This window comes from Rhodnius prolixus, unplaced genomic scaffold, assembly GCF_049639745.1.
Source record: "Rhodnius prolixus isolate KJV_2025 unplaced genomic scaffold, Rpr scaffold_8, whole genome shotgun sequence".
Classification (NCBI taxonomy): domain Eukaryota; kingdom Metazoa; phylum Arthropoda; class Insecta; order Hemiptera; family Reduviidae; genus Rhodnius; species Rhodnius prolixus.
In genome coordinates, this window is record NW_027411593.1 from 27,409,443 (window position 1) to 27,426,582 (window position 17,140).

General features: G+C 35.2%; 1 protein-coding gene across 16 annotated transcripts in view; it reads right to left on the bottom strand.

Annotated features, from left to right (window-relative positions):
* EndoA (SH3 domain containing GRB2 like, endophilin-A) overlaps positions 1–17,140 on the bottom strand; it is a 134,580-nt gene that overhangs the window by 54,873 nt on the left and 62,567 nt on the right. The gene's annotated exons all lie outside the window — the stretch shown is intronic.

A 17,140-nucleotide genomic window follows, 5' to 3' on the forward strand; every position in this document is an offset into this window, starting at 1 on the left:
TGAGTTAGTCTTGGAGAGTCAGTGTTGCGGAGTGCTTCAGTGGTAGCTAGTTGGGCAATTAGTCAGTTGATGAGTAGAGCTGTGTTAGTGTAGCTGAGACTAGTGCAATTCGGTGCAGTGCGGACCAGTGGTCAGTCGGGGAACAGTTTTGTGGCGTTACGAAGTGAATAAGTAACAGTAAACTGTTGTGACTGTTGTAAATGGTGACTGTAATGAATAGCGTTAGTTGCTTGTAAATGTTAATGTGAGTAATGTTAACGTGTTAATAAATCAGGTTATTACTTACAACTTTAGCGAGTTTTATTATTAATCAAACCCACATAATATTTAATAACTAGTGGCAGGCATTAGTTGTGAAAGTAAAGTTTTTTTATTTTGGGAAAAACATTACATTGGTGTCAGAAGTGGGATATAGTAAAACCGCTAGACGAGTAAGTGCTGATTTTATTAGTTCGGGTGAATTGCCGGAAAGTTGTAGAGAACTGACGAGTATTATATGCCCGTGAGTACTAAGATGCCCAGCATGGAGGAGTTAATAGCACTGATGAAGGAGATGAATGAAAACCTGAAGCAGGGCCAGTTAGAGATGATAGAAAAAGTGAAAAACATTAGAAAAGGCCAAATTGAGATGAAAGAAGAAATAATAAGGAAAATAAAAAGGGAAGTAAACGAGATGCCAGAAGAAATTGAGGGCGTAACAGAAACAAACAACATCCAAGAAGAAGACGAAGGCAGCCAGGATGATACAGACAGCAGGTCAGACTTAAAAGGTGACCAGGATAAAGGGAGACGTAGCTGTGTAGAAGTTCAGGAAGCTGCAAGGGAAGAAGAAAGCATAGAAAACTGCAGCGGACAGGAAGAGAAAGAGCAAGGTAAGGGAACTTTTGTTATACCAGTTGTGGAAGAGAGCCTTGAAGCGAGGACAGCGAGGAAAGAAGAGGGAGATAAAGTACTCCTGCCAGGATCGAAAAGGGAAGAAGGGCTATCGGACATCCACGGAGGTAATACCGGGATCCATCCTGCAGTGAAGAGGGCAAGGGCCAAGCAGAGGCGGCGGTTCTCTTTGGTAGGCTACCACGAGGACGGTGTAGACTGGGGTAGTCGTAGCACCGAGTGGGTAGCAATGAAGAGAACCAGCCGAGGAACCAACGGCGCCCTGCGGCAGGACAAGTTGGTGTTACCGCTGAAGAGGATAGCTTTCGATATGGCAGGACCTTCTCCTGAGTACAGAAGAAGAAGGCGCTTTAAACTGGTTGCGATGGACCACTTCAGTAAGTGGGCAGAGACCCACGTCGTAGCAGATCAAGACGCGTCAATGGCGGCTGCAGCATCGACGGTCTACCAGATCCTCGGCGTAAGGAGGACAAGGACGACGCCGCTACACCCTCACTCTGACGGCATGGTGGAGCGAATCTACAGGACCCTAGAAGGCAGCTTGGAAGCTGAAGAGTCGGACGTGAGCGGCTACGTTGCGGAACTTCGCCGGAAGTGGAGAGCAGCACGTGGAAAGGCACGCGGCAGGAAAAGACTGGACAGCGACCGGAAGAAGGCATCGTATGACAGGCAGGTCATCGGAAGAACGTTCCGGAGAGGCCAGAAAATTTGGGCGTTTAAACGTGTCCGCAAAAAGGGAAAACCTCCTAAGTTGCTGGGAAGGAACTTGCACCATTGTCTGTCGGCTCAACGACCTGGTGTAACGGATTCAACGCACGCCCAGATCCAAGATGAAGGTGGTACACTTGGACCGATTGCTGCCCAACATCACGAAGGAGACTTCTGTTCGGGACGAACAGTTCTAAGAGGGGAGCAGTGTAACGAAGTTGACCTGGGCGGAGAAGAAAGGCCTAGATTGTTCTAGAGGTTGAACGACCAAAGTCAGTAACAGGCCGCCACTGCATAAACAAAAGGGGCGGTATCTACTTGTGGCAGAAAAGAAAGGCCTAGATTGTTCTAGGGGTTAAGCGACTAAAGCCGGTAACAGGCCACCACTGTGTAGACAAAAGGGCCGGTCTTTATTGAACTAGAAAGGAAAGGGCTAGATTGTTCAAGGAGTTAGTGACCTGTGTAAAAGCCAGCTAAGAGAAAGGCCTCAGTTGGGGTGGTGGCATATGTGTTTCCCAGCCTGTGATTGACAGGTGAGAGGGAGACAGACGGAGTTGGAGAGAGACGGAGAATGGGAGGAGGCGGCTCACAGCTGAGGTGGTGGCAGTATGTTTTCTCCAGCCAATGAACATCAGGAGGGCGTGGAAACTTATGCTCAGAGAGTTGGAGGAGGGCAGTTCCAGTTGGAGGGAGGCACGCAGTTAAAAGGAGGCCGACACAGCTGGAGAAGTGAGTTTTCAATTAAGTTTCAATCAAGTGTTAATCGAGTTTCAAGCAAGTTTTAAGGAGTTATTAGAGTTTATAGTCAAGTTTATGAGTTAGTCTTGGAGAGTCAGTGTTGCGGAGTGCTTCAGTGGTAGCTAGTTGGGCAATTAGTCAGTTGATGAGTAGAGCTGTGTTAGTGTAGCTGAGACTAGTGCAATTCGGTGCAGTGCGGACCAGTGGTCAGTCGGGGAACAGTTTTGTGGCGTTACGAAGTGAATAAGTAACAGTAAACTGTTGTGACTGTTGTAAATGGTGACTGTAATGAATAGCGTTAGTTGCTTGTAAATGTTAATGTGAGTAATGTTAACGTGTTAATAAATCAGGTTATTACTTACAACTTTAGCGAGTTTTATTATTTAATCAAACCCACATATTTAATAACTAGTGGCAGGCACTAGTTGTGTAAGTAAAGTTTTTATTTGGAGAAAAACATTACAATATGTTTTCTAGGACAGCGAACTTCTTAAAAAAAGCTAAGTATAAGATACTCGTATATGTTACACAAATGATATGCAGATTTTTCACTTTATTCTGTCCTTATTTACAAGAATTTTAAATTATTTGTACAAAATCTTGCAAAGTAAATCTCTTGTAGTTAACAGGAAATTGATCTCTGATAAAATGACAAGCCAATTAAGTCTTAAATCCTTTATATTATATTAAATGTAAAGACCATTTATAAACGAAAGACTTCAAACAAGATTAGGCAAGAAATCTTATTGGCAGACTTGAAAAGATCCTAACCCATTAAATCTTTAAAATAGAATAAAACGAATTTAAAATTAGTATCGGAAAGAAATAAATAACCTGCCAATTATAACTAAAAGAAAAGTCGATGATCAAGAAAGGCCTTTCATTGACAGAAAATAACGCCATCTTTAAATATGGCCAAACATTAATAAAGTTTTAAGAGGAATATCATAAATAATTAAAACTTTCCAATATTCCAATTATAACTTTCCGCATTCCTCTAAAAAAAAGAGGAATATCTATAGCATCTCGAATTACTTTATCTTCAATTAGCCTTAAAAGTTCTGTAAGTATATACTTAAGATGTTTTATTTAAGACAGGATATAAATCCAATTAAGTCAGATAATTATGTTTGGTGGATAAAATTCTCTTTTTTTTCCTTTCGTAAAACAGTGAAGCATGACTACAATTTTCATTTCCAACATTTTCTTAATATACTTTTTTAGTCCGGAGTTAGTGTATAATTTTCTACGTTCTTGTAAATTAAAGAGGTTATAGAATCTAACTAAAAGCGGCTGGAAGTAGATTAATCTTTGAAATTTCATTTAAAGAAAAAAAAGCGACCTTTAAACTTTTTAAAGATGGCCACCATTTGTATAATCTGCTGTGAACACTCAATAGACCTTTTCTCATTACCATTCTCGAGAAGCCTAGCTAGGCTTTTAAGGCAAAGCTTAAAGTTAAATAATTTTGTGCTCCCCAAAATGATTAGACAGAGAATAATGAATTTCACGTTCCACATTTTCTCAGACAACCAGGCGGCTGGTTCTGATTCATTTTGAAGTTAATTGTTTTTTTACTTTGTATACATTATTTATGTAATAATAATAATAATAATAATAATAATAATAAATTGTTTATTGGTATTTCAAAATACACACATAAAAGTAATTTTTCTTTTTTAACATTAAAGCATGGACTTCTCGTCCGTCTGCTTGAGTTGCACCTTTTAATTACTATTCCCTCCCGACCAATAACCAAAATTTAAAATAAAACAAAATAAACAAAGAGATACTACTTTTCTTTTATAAAATTGAAACTTAATACAGAATTAATAATTATAATTTTCTATTAGAAACTGTCTATATCTACCAGCGGACGTACAGAATTTATTTAAATTTGCCCAATTCTTACCGTTCAGGTATTCTAAAAATTCCGCCCTATCCAACACTCTCTTGTCAAAACATGCAATTCTAAATCCGACCATTACGGGGCATACAGCCACATAATGGTAGACATCTTCAATTTCTGCTCTATTGCACATAGAACACAGGTGTTGTTCATTTGTTCGCCCTATTCTAAAATTCAAATTCATAAGTTGCCCTCTAGCTCTAAACACATTTTTCATTAACTTAAACGAATGCTCATCTGAGATATAATGGTTAGCCCCCCCAAAAAAAACTTTTACCATTATTTGTGTATAATCATACCTTTATATCACTAAAGAACTCTGTAAGTAAAACATACTGTATTGTACGAAACAATACATCAAATCAAATCTCTACAATGTACCAATTAAATATAATGCTTCGTGAATTGAATTATTTTAATAATTTAAAAACATTAGGGATAGGAATAATTATTATTAAAATAATGTTTTATTAGAAAATATGTATGGGCGAGGTGGCCAAATTTGAACAGAATTTACATTTTCTGTTACAGAGTGCGCAGAATCGTATTATTGAACCTTTTTATTTTGTTTTCTACAACTTTCAAGTCTTCTTAACAGATCTATATCAATAAACAGTTGGTACTTTACATACATATCTATATATCTTTTAATTTAAAAATGTTGTGTCAAATGTTAATATCTGCCACACTGGTGGGTGTAGCTTTGAACACAATATAAAATAGAAAGAAATGATATTACTTTACTCTGAATCTACCTTCTATCAGTTATTTCTCTCACTACTACATTACTTTCTCTTTTAAACCACTGAAATCTAGTTCAAAAATCAAGAATGACTCAGTTCGGGATGTTGCACCCGAAGTGATGGGTTTAGGAAGTTTGAACAAAATATTCGGTTTGTTGCGCTTCTTAATGTACTTCTTAAGGTCACTTTCCCCTTCTCTGCGATTAAACCAAAAAAAGTCACAAACTTGCAACTTGAGTTGATGAAATGTGCCCCCTCTCCATCCATAAAAGAAAATATAATATCCAACACTTTTTGCAAGCAAATAGACTTTTGTAAATACTAGATTTAAAAATACGAATTCCAAATGTAAATATGGACTAACAATACTTATAGCTTGTCCACTACAATCTTCACAATACACTTCCAAAGCTGCACCAAAAATTTTACTTCCACCTTACAAAATATAACAACAATCCTCAATTCTGACTTTGTAAACAATGAAAACGAAGGGAAACTCTGCCAATTATTCAACAGGTCTACCACAACATATGGAGAAAATTACTAATCATAAATGTTTTAAATATTTGGCGAGAAATTGATACTGTTCAAATTTGCCCCCTCTCTCCTATAGCATATTGAGTTGGTATTTAGCGTGTATAGTGTCATTAAAAATTATCTAATTATTATTATCTATTACCTATTTATTTATTTTGCTCGGTTTTCAGTTAGAACGCAAAGACAACTGCTTTAAGAACACATTTCTTTTTATTTCTTTATTATTATTAATATATAAGCAGCATACAGTAAACTTAATTAACATTAAGTTTTTTCCAAAACACAAATAATATATACAATAGCATAAATCTCGCATTTTAACAGTAGGTTCTAAAATAATTTGCTAGAATTCGTTAAATGTACTGTGTCCAAACATTTCACATTCTAAAGAAATTAAAACAAATTAAGAGCAGAAGTAATCTTTTAATGGAGTCACACGTACTCTGGTAGCAGGTGTTTAGCAGAAGAATGGTCATTAAGCTAAGAAGTTCTATTTCTGTGGCAATTGGATGGCTGAAGCACCAAGGACAACGTCAGGACAGTAACGCATTCTGTTTGCTTAAGAATTATATAGAATATTTTTGTAATTCGCAAACATATTCGCAAATGCTAAAATGGCTAGGGGAAGCAAAATATCGAACGTACTAATTGGCTAATTACATAGCTCATAACAGATAATTTAGTGAAGCTCATCACTAGTCCTCAGAAAACTAAAAACTCCAAATAATAATATTGGTGAACAACTTTTTAGCTGAACGGGTTCAATTCGAAATGAAACATTTTGGTTTTATGTTTTCCTGAAAACAAATTCCATCATTGACGGTCAATAAGTCTTTAGTAAAACAAAAAAAAAAAGAGCACGATTCAGGGTCCAGGACAGAGGAAGAAGTAGATGAACGACATCCTGGCAAGTTTGGCGCAGAGAATCCACAACTAAGTCCTATAATGCTCTAGGACGCTACATTTTCTTTAGATTGTATTTCCAATACATGCTGATAATGTAGCATGTAAAATAGAATCTAGAATACGTTGTAAAAGAAATGATTTTTTCATTTCTTCTTGTCTAAAACTAATATTTTAAACTCCAAACGATTTAATAAGTTATCGTACTACCTTGGGCTTATTCTATTTTAAATATGTTGCCATGTTTTGTTAAATATCATGCAATTGACTAGTTAAAAAACTATGTGGTTCAGAACTATTTAATTTATTAGCCATAAAATATTCAAAAATCAAGTGATTTCAACACGATCTTTAGGGATTTCTTAACTGTTTTCTTCATGTCCATCTAACGTTTTATTCACGTCCATATAATTATTTTTAAATGTAATAATAAAAGTGCTTTATTTACATCAAATAATACAAAGATAAAATAAAAGTGAAAGAAGAAAAAACTCTTTTCAGCATGGATAAAAGTCCGTCTGCCGAGTTGCTACGTCGAAGTACAACAAAATAATACATCATCGGTAGTATGTTACAGCAAAATACAACAAAATAATACATCATCGGTAGTATGTTACAGCAAAATACAACAAAATAATACATCATCGGTAGTATGTTACAGCAAAATACAACAAACTAATACATCATCGGTAGTATGTTACAGCAAAATACAACAAAATAATACATCATCGGTAGTATGTTACCGCAAAATACAACAAAATAATACATCATCGGTAGTATGTTACAGCAAAATACAACAAAATAATTCATCATCGGTAGTATGTTACAGCAAAATACAACAAACTAATACATCATCGGTAGTATGTTACAGCAAAATACAACAAAATAATACATCATCGGTAGTATGTTACAGCAAAATACAACAAACTAATACATCATCGGTAGTATGTTACAGCAAAATACAACAAAATAATACATCATCGGTAGTATGTTACCGCAAAATACAACAAAATAATACATCATCGGTAGTATGTTACAGCAAAATACAACAAAATAATTCATCATCGGTAGTATGTTACAGCAAAGTAATTTATAAAATTAACCAAAAAATACATTAATAATTCACTGAAATTCCTCCCATAATCTGACTTCTATACAGTAACTCTGTCTTTAAATATTTATATAAGTAGTCCCAATTTTTCCCATTAAGAAAAAGAATGACATCCTCCTGTGCTAACTTTTTCCTTCCCAGATATTGCAATCTATAAGGAGTCAGGATGGGGCATATCCCATTAAAATGGAAAACGTCTTCCACCTCAGATAGATTACACGGGGTACATTCTTGCCCAGACTCTGTACTAAAAGGCCTGTAATTATGGTACAGCGATTCAGATCTGGCCTGCATGATAAGTTGTGCCTCAGAAAAAGTCCTACATTTTTTTAGGGATCTTAAGGGATTTTTTGACTTTTTTTTTCATATCTACCGAACGTTTTATTTACGTCCATAAAATTATTTTTCAATCTATTTAGAGTGGATCAGATCCAACCCAATAGTAGAGTAAATTAAACCTAAACAACACAAGATCATAAACGTCCATAATTATTTCAATGCTCTGACGGTCACCTGATAGAGATTTTGTTGTTACAGACAACCATGTTACCTCCGCTTATGAGTGTTGTATAGGCTCCTAGCAGGAGAAGCGTATTTGTACTTCTTGCAAGAAAGTCTAGCATATGACTGCTTTGTCTCTTACGTGTTACTAATCTTATTTAAAGCCCTTTGAACTGATATAAATTTGGATAAAGCGCATACATTAAAAGAGCATAAATTGACGATTGTTTTTAAAGAGTTTGAACAGCATATTGCATAAAAAGAAATAGACAATAATATGAAGTGAAGTTATTCCCCGAACTATGTTTAAATTTAAGTCCCATAAATGGTATCCAGTCTTGCAATAATAGGCTAGTTGGCATCATCAAGTTGTGGTTAATTTCATGTGTCCATTCCATTGGGTGTAATTCAATTTCTTATAGCTTTCACCCAGAGAACTTCCATCTAATTTGTCGCAAAAGAAGTCAGGAAGCAATTCAAAGTTATAAAAAGATCGTTTTGCCCTAAAAGGTTTGAGAATCGACTGTGAAACATTGTTGTTCATTTTGTTGAGTAGCAGATCCTTCGTTTCCTTCTTATCTTTTCATTGCCTTCTTCGAAACCGTATATCCTGTTGGTATGCGACTATCTTCCATCTGGTTTTCTTCTCTTTCCTTCATCCTTCAACTAAGTTCATCTGAATAACGTTTGAAAATTAATTTTTGTCAATTCTGGTCTCTTTTTTCAACTTTTAATGCTTACTTTTTCACTTCTACTATTCGTTGATTTCTTTAGTAAACCATATCGTTGAATATCAACCTATTTCTTCCTTGCTGATTTAGAGTCTAGGTTTATGCAACTAAAATACAGTACTCACAAAAAGTTACATTTTATTTAGATATACTTTAGATGTTTCAAGATATTTTACTCTTCTACACCAGAACATGTTGACACTCTAAACTGCAAACTCAAGTTTAGTTTAAACTTTTTATGTATATTTCAGTGATTTAATGTGGTTACAAAAATTACATTTAATAAATAAAATTAGAAACCTTATTTTTAAATGACAATATTAGTCCCTTTTATCAACACAGAGTAAAAAGAAATTAAAGAAAAATCAACAAGTACTGCGAACAATCAAGGTGGGCGTGCTATGATTAAAATCAGATTCTAGTAAATACCACCCACGTTTGGGATGTTGTTGCCTAGACGACCGCCACCACCAAGATATTTCAGGCGTAATCAATCATGCTGGCATGATCTTTCATGATTATAGAATTATTAGCATTCATTTTGTACGATTTTAATGTAAATACACGTCCTAATTTCAGATATGAACAGTAAATTGGGGGTTACAGTAAGATACTAATTACACTCTATGAAATTTAAGAGTATAATATAGATTAAAGAGCGTAAACATCTGAGATTATTGGTGCTCGGAACTTTCTCAGTGACTGCCAACCTTTGGACAGTGTTCTTTCATTACAAATAACCGGACAGTGAGCTGTAAGAAGCTCCTAGGAAGAGAATAATCTAAGCGCCAGCAGCTGGATTTGAACCCGGGACCTCCGCGTGTGAATCCAAAAGACCCAGAGCTAATCTCTACCCTTAAAATTGAATTATATTTTATATTAAGAAACAGTAAACTTCACAAAGAAGTGAAGTAATGATATGCTAGAACAAAATAGCACTGAGCGATGCTGGTAGATGGGCGGTTATAAGCGCGGCCGCAAATAATGGTACTTCAGGGTACTTCTGGTCTAGATCATTTTTATTTAATGAAATCAAAAGGAATTTGTAGTCAAATATGTGTGCTAATTCACTCAACTTAGATAGTTCACATATCCAGCACCGTGAATGAAGTGAATTAATAAATTTTCACTCTCATCTAATTTATTTTGACGGAATCTAGAAGTTCTAAAACAAATAGAATGAACTGCAATAAGAATGGGAACTAAGTTACCCATTGAGGTACCATCAACGGATTCCATACGAATGTATCTATCAAATCTACTAGCCGGAAATTAAACCTTTCAACAGAAATAGAAGTAGCGAACCCATTATAAGAGGTATAAATGTTTATACAGAAGACATGTCAGTCTTCAATGACCTTTACATTTCTCTTTATAGATTTTAAACACAGATTTGTTGAGCTTACCAGTTTGTAGTTAACCCTATCTTGGGCTCTATCACAGAAGTCTTACTTGGAGTACTCTTACAAGACTAAACCGACGCTTACGACAACTCAGATGACTAAAGATCAAAACTTACTCTGGACAACAGAAGACTTATTTATGTAAGTATAAGAGGTGTGGCTATTAAATAACAAGACTATTGCTGTAAAACATTTTATTTTAAATTTATACACATTTAGTTATTATCACCTTCAATATACACCCCTCCCCTATCCCTACAACGCTCCATGCGAATTTACCATTGTTCCAAACAGTGCTGGAAGTCTTTTCCTGTCAGCTCCTGTATGACGCGTGCCTCTCTTATTCTTTCACAGCTTCAACGGACTGAAATCGTGTTTCTTTTAATGCAGATTTGTCTTTGGGGAACAGATAAAAATCACATGGGGCCCCAGGTCAGGCAAATAAGGCGGATGGCCTAAAACTGGGAAGTTGTATTTGGCTACATACGTCTTGACAGACAAGGCAGTGTGAGCCGATGCGTTGTCTTGATGGAGAACCCATGACTTGTTCTTCCACAAATGGGGTCATTTTTTTCCTTACTCTTTCACGGAATTGAGCAAGCACCTCACGGTAGTAATGTTGATTAATTATAATCGATATTTTCATCCGTTTCGGACGTGGAAGAGCGACCAGGGCGGTCATCATCTCCGACGTCTTCTCGGCCATCTTGGAAACGCTCGAACCACTCAAAAACTTGCGCACATGATAAAGATTCATCACCATAAACTTCTTTTAATAAAAGATAAGTTTCAGTAGCGGTTTTACCAAGTATCAAGTGAAATTTCACGACAATTCGTTGCTCGTACTACATGTGTAGTATCATGTTTTCGGCAAAACGAAACTAACACCTCTTACACAAACGTCGGTACCGGTCAGACAGATTTCTCTACAAACACGTGAGACGCTGCAATCGAAAGAGAAGGCTTTACGCTGCACAGCTGTCGGTCGTTAAGATTTGGTGCGTGCATAGTTTTTCTATAGCAGCATCAGTCTCGTTATTTAATAGCTACAGCTCGTATGTTTCAATGAAATATATGCAATTTTTTTAGTATTCGGATAACTCTCATTAAAAAAAATCGGATGTAGAAGAAAAGAAGCAGAAAAAAATTAAGTTTAATTGCGATAAGATTAAGGGAAAGTAATGGTGGTTTTAAGCAAAAAGCGAAACAAATAAATAAATACAGAGCTTGAATATTAGGTACTTAATTTGTATTTATTTAATATTAAAAAGTAAAACGACCTCTCTTAAAAGATATACTGAAATTGTGTAATAAATGTTATTGTATTAAGTATCATTTAAAACAACTACATTTAATAAAAAATAACTTCTAACTAACAAAAACTAACACTCGCTGTAATGATAAATGTCTGGAAAATCTAATATATGTAAACACAGGAAATAATACAAATAATTTCTCCATCAATAGATATAAATCTAATTCCTAGGGCTACCGGATATGTAAATATAATTGAACTTTCTATTGCCCAGTACTTTATATGATTAGGAAGTCCGCATTCAATGATTGGCTTTACTACTCTTGTGCTGCTGAAGTACTTAAAGCCACTGGCATTGCCTAGTTAAATTTAGAGTGAAATAAAAATGAAAAAGTATTTCTATGAAATGATCGTTACATTTTATACTGGGCAAGACAGGAAGTTATCTCAGACAAGATTACTGATATAATGAACGCTTCAATGAACATGATAACAAACATACCATTCATTCAAAAATAAAAATTAAAAAAATCTTGGGCGTAGCTCATTACATCTCTTCCTACAACTCTCTCTAAGCATTAACGTTCTATATATTTTCTTCAAACATGGTATGTTTACTAAATGACCAGCTTCAAAAGAAACTTCCTTCAAAAAAATAAGGAGGTTTCACGACAAGAATTTCATACAAAATAATAAGAAGAAAAAAGGCATGGTTTAAGTGAGGTTCACCGGCGCCACAGCCAAATGGATAGGTACAGGGTGGGGCGAAAGGTATGACCCGGTTTTAAAGGGATGTAAAACAAAAACAATTCAACTTACAGAAATTATGTTTATATTGTTTAATTCAGTACAGAATCTAGTTTTTTACATTAAGTTTGAAAGATGATATCACGTAGGTGGCGGCCGTCAGCCGCGATGCACTCTTGAAGGCGAATTCTGAAGTTTTCAACCGCTCTACTGCACATTTCGATGGGTATTGCCGTAACTTCCTCTCTGATTCTGCCCTTAAGTTCTTCCTGGGTATGTGGACGATGTTTAAAAACTTTTTCCTTTATGTACCCCCAAAGAAAAAAATCACAAATGCTCAAATCTAGTGAGCGCGCAGGCCACTCCACGTCACCCCTCAAAGAGACGAGGCGCTTGGAAAACACTTGCCTCAATCTCGCCATTGAAATCCTAGCAGTGTGGGATGTAGCCCCGGTCCTGTTGGAACCAGATGTCTCCCAGATTAGTTGTTTCACTCAATTCTTCCAGCTCAGGTTCAAAAAAAACTCTTCCAACATTGTCACATAGCGTTTTGAGGGGTGACGTGGAATGGCCTGCGCGCTCACCAGATTTGAGCATTTGTGATTTTTTTTCTTTGGGAGTACATAAAGGAAAACGTTTTTAAACATCGTCCACATACCCAGGAAGAACTTAAGGACGAAATCAGAGAGGAAGTTACGGCAATACCCATCAGAAATGTGCAGAAGAGCGGTTGAAAACTTCAGAATTCGCCTTCAAGAGTGCATCGCGGCTGTCGGCCGCCACCTACGTGATATCATCTTTCAAACTTAATGTAAAAAACTAGATTCTGTACTGAATTAAACAATATAAACATAATTTCTGTAAGTTGAATTGTTTTTGTTTTACATCCCTTTAAAACCGGTTCATACCTTTTGCCCCACCCTGTATATGTTCACTTGAGCTTTAACTAAATACTTTTATTTTCATGACTATTATACCGGAACGCAATATTTACTGACATGGTGTAGGTCTAGAGAGGTTATAAAGCGTGCTTTTTTTTAAAGAGATCTCCTAGTTCGAAACCTGGTGTAGCTACTTTTTCTTTGTTAGAGAAAAAATAAAATATTAATAAAGTTGTGCTTCCGCCCCCGCCCACGACACCTAAATGGTAGTTCGAGGTTAAACTAGTGCTGCACGAGAAACGAGACAAATCTCGGTCTCAGTCTCGGTTTTTCAAATATTAATTTTTAGCTACAAAAATATAAAATTGTGTTCTTTATTAATAAATAATCATTACGGGTATTGAATTAATTATTAAAAGATACGATTTTATTATATATGTTCAATATTACTACATCTATTTGACTTCGAATTACATAAGTAAAGTAAGCAAAGTATTGCCCAAACATTGATACATAAAAGAGCTTTTACTGAGTCAGAAGTTAGAGAAGGTCTTCTATTGGTCATTATCATCGCAGCTTGCGAAAATAATCTTTCCGATGGCACTGAAGTTGCACAGATACTAAAAATATCTTTCGCCATTCTAGACAAATTTTTGAAGGAATTCTCAAGTGTTTTCCACCATTCTAAAATGTCAACGTCTACTGGTGCTTGGTCTAATTTGGTGTAATTAATTATTTCTGTCTTCCATGCTTCGATGATATTTGCTGATTTTTGAGCAAATGGTGCAAAAATATTGATGCAGTCGTCGTCGTCGTCAAAAGGTGAATCATCAGATTCTTTATCTTCTCCAACAGTCATAACTAATGGAGCGGGAAGTTTCTTGGGAGGTGTATTTTTTATTTCACGAATCGACTTGATATAGGAGGCAGATATGTTATTTGGGTCTTTCATTTGGCGCGTTTTTAACATCTTTTTGAAATTATATAAAGATATATAACATTAATAATAATATATGATGCATTAAAGTGTAAGTAGTTGTATTCTTTTACACACATTTTCATTACCAATATATAAATTAAAATAATTATTAGAAAATAATAACATTTTTTGAAAAAATTATTAATAGCAAACCGCTTTTAATACTTAAACAAAAATTCAAAAGACCGAGACCGAGACTTGAGCGACCGAGACCGAGACCGAGATCGAGACTGCATAAAGAAACATTGGTGCTAAAAAAACATTAGATTACATTTTACTGAAACAACACATTAGAGGCAAGTCAAAAGTCCTTCACTCAACTAATAAAAAATTTTCTGGGATAAAGTTTCTAGTAAAAGTAATAAAATCTTTAAAAAACGAAAACCATTTGAAATTCGTATTTTCGGATAGCGACTTATTTTACATTTTCATAATTTAGAAAACCGAGAATTCTTATCATTATTCTATCAATACTTTTCTTGGATAGTTCATTCTTTTCCTTACTTTTTATGGATAGCGGTTCAAGAAACGGGCTATTAAACTTAATGAAACTAAGTCGCAAAACATCACCTCACCACTTCGTCGCATTACTCTTCCTCCAGTCATCTATAATCTAACACCTCTACCAGTAGTGAACGTTGCCCGCTACCTTCGGCTTTACTTAGACCGAAGACTTTCTTGGAACCCCCACACTAGACTTAAAAGAACAGAACTGAACAGACACTGACGACTTCTTAAAAGACTCTTAGACGATAGATCTAAACTCTCTCTGGACAACCAAAGACTGATTTATACTTCTATTTTGAAACCCATCTGGGCGTATGGAATAGAACTGTGGGGTTCAACCAAACGCTCCAATCTCCAAAGGATTCAATCGCTACAATCTAAAATACTTCGAACTATCGTAAACGCTCCATTTTATGTCTCCAATCTGACTATACACACTGACCTTAACATTCCTTTTGTCACACAAGTAGCTATAACACAATACAGAAAACTCCACTTCAGCCTGTAATCTCATATAAATCCTCTAGCTCGAAATCTTTCTTCTAGAACTCTTCCTGACAACCCTACAAAACGTCTTAAAAGACAGTGGGCCTCGTGATCTCCTCTCAAGTGAAGAGAAGTGACTAAGCATATAATGTTTTGGAGTGTTACCACTGGGTGACTTCTCCACTCGTTACCTTATCATTTATTACTCTATTGTATCATTGTTATTTATAGCGCTAACGCGCTGATTGCAGCACAATAAACGCAAAAAAAAATGGAGCTAATTTATTAAAATTGAAAATTTAGTCTAGTGTGATTAAGTGATGTAAGGCAGCCCTTCTACCAGCTATTGGACGGAGACTTCGCGATGATAACCCTTAAGTACACCATCAAAAACAACTAAATTCCATTGTTTACTTAGCTAGAGTAATTAATTAAATTAGTTGCGTAGATGGGACGAAACAAAAAGTGGCTAGTTAAAGCTAGATTTGGACTGAAGTCTGGAGGGGTACAAGGAACTTACAATGCTATAAAGTTCTTGTAATTTCTTTTCTTCAATATGGCGAATGGTATGTGGCAGAGTGCCTTTGTTTTGGCATTATTATTTATTTTGTGTATATTTAATAACCAAAAAATTTACAATGGCATTAACTGAAGCTGTATGACGATTTTTGGAATTATATTTGCTAATAAAGATCCGAATTTATGAGATTACTCCTGTACATTCGTGAATTACTCTTTCAACTTTTAGGGCTCGGATTAGCTGTGCGGTTAGCGTGTTCGATTCCCACGCAGAGATCTATGGGTTCGAATCCAGCTGCTGACTCTTAGATTTTTCTCTTCCAAGGGAGCTTCTTTATAAGCTCCACTGTCCCGGTAAAACTTCTTCAAAATCAAAAAAAAATCGCGTAAAAAAATAGATCTATTGTTCTCAAATTTTCTTTATCCCCAACCAGAGATGCAGTACAACGAAACATACTGAAGATGACCTAGTTTCTAGGTTGGAAGATTGGCAAAAATAAATACAAACTTCTTGAGGTAGATTCGGAGCCTTTTTCTGTGTACTGCCGTCTGTCTCCGGGCAACATTGTGTTCTGTGGTGTCAAACAACAGTCTAGGAAGAAGAAAACCAATGACAGATAACCAACACTTGGATAACCAAATTGCCTTAACCAGAAAGCTAATTCCATCCCTGATAATATATTGTTTCATGTAAGAGATTAAAGTTTTAGTTACATTATTTTGTAAATGTAGATTTATACAAGTGAAGATCAAACATTTATAAATGAAAAGATTGTATAATACAGTATACATTAGTACAGGGACCAATAAATGAACCGCCTGCAAACAACAATACTAACTGACCACATTCATTACTTTCGTAAAATTCCCTATAAGTAAATAGGATGCAATTAAACTCATTAATAATGGAATATAGTGCATGACCAACAAAAGTGATTGATAAATTAAGGATGTGTGTCACACAGAGGGGGCGTGTCCATGGTATGGATCCATGTCAACCCGTACTAAATCCTGATTATTCAACAAAAATTTTTTTTTGTCTTTTAATTTTTGAATTCAGTGACATTTAAATTTAAAAATAAGACTTAAAAATGATAATAATCTGGAAGCAATGTTTAAAATTAAAGAGTGAATTACAATTTTAAAAGTTCAGAAGGCATTTCATAAATACAAAATAAATAAATAGAAATTATTCTTAAATTAATTCTGATAATGACAGATGAAATAAGCACGATTAACGAACGATTTTTTAAGCGAATCAAAAAACCAATAATCTAACCACCCATTTTTACAAAACTGTAAGGAAGTAAGTTTAACACATAAATGCTGAATAGGCCCAATGCAACTTATTGAAGAGGTTTGATGCTGATAAGTTAAGTTTTACACATTGATTCACAAAAAAATGGAGATACTGACAACTACATAAAACTGCAGTTTATTGCACAAAATTTATTAGAAGCTTCCAATTAAGGAGTAAAGAACTAAATTGAAAATTGAAGAAATTGAAGTAAAAAATTTTAATCAAAATAATCCTAAGCTAATAATAATTGAAAATAATAAGCCCTTCTCTGTCTATCTTTATTTTCAT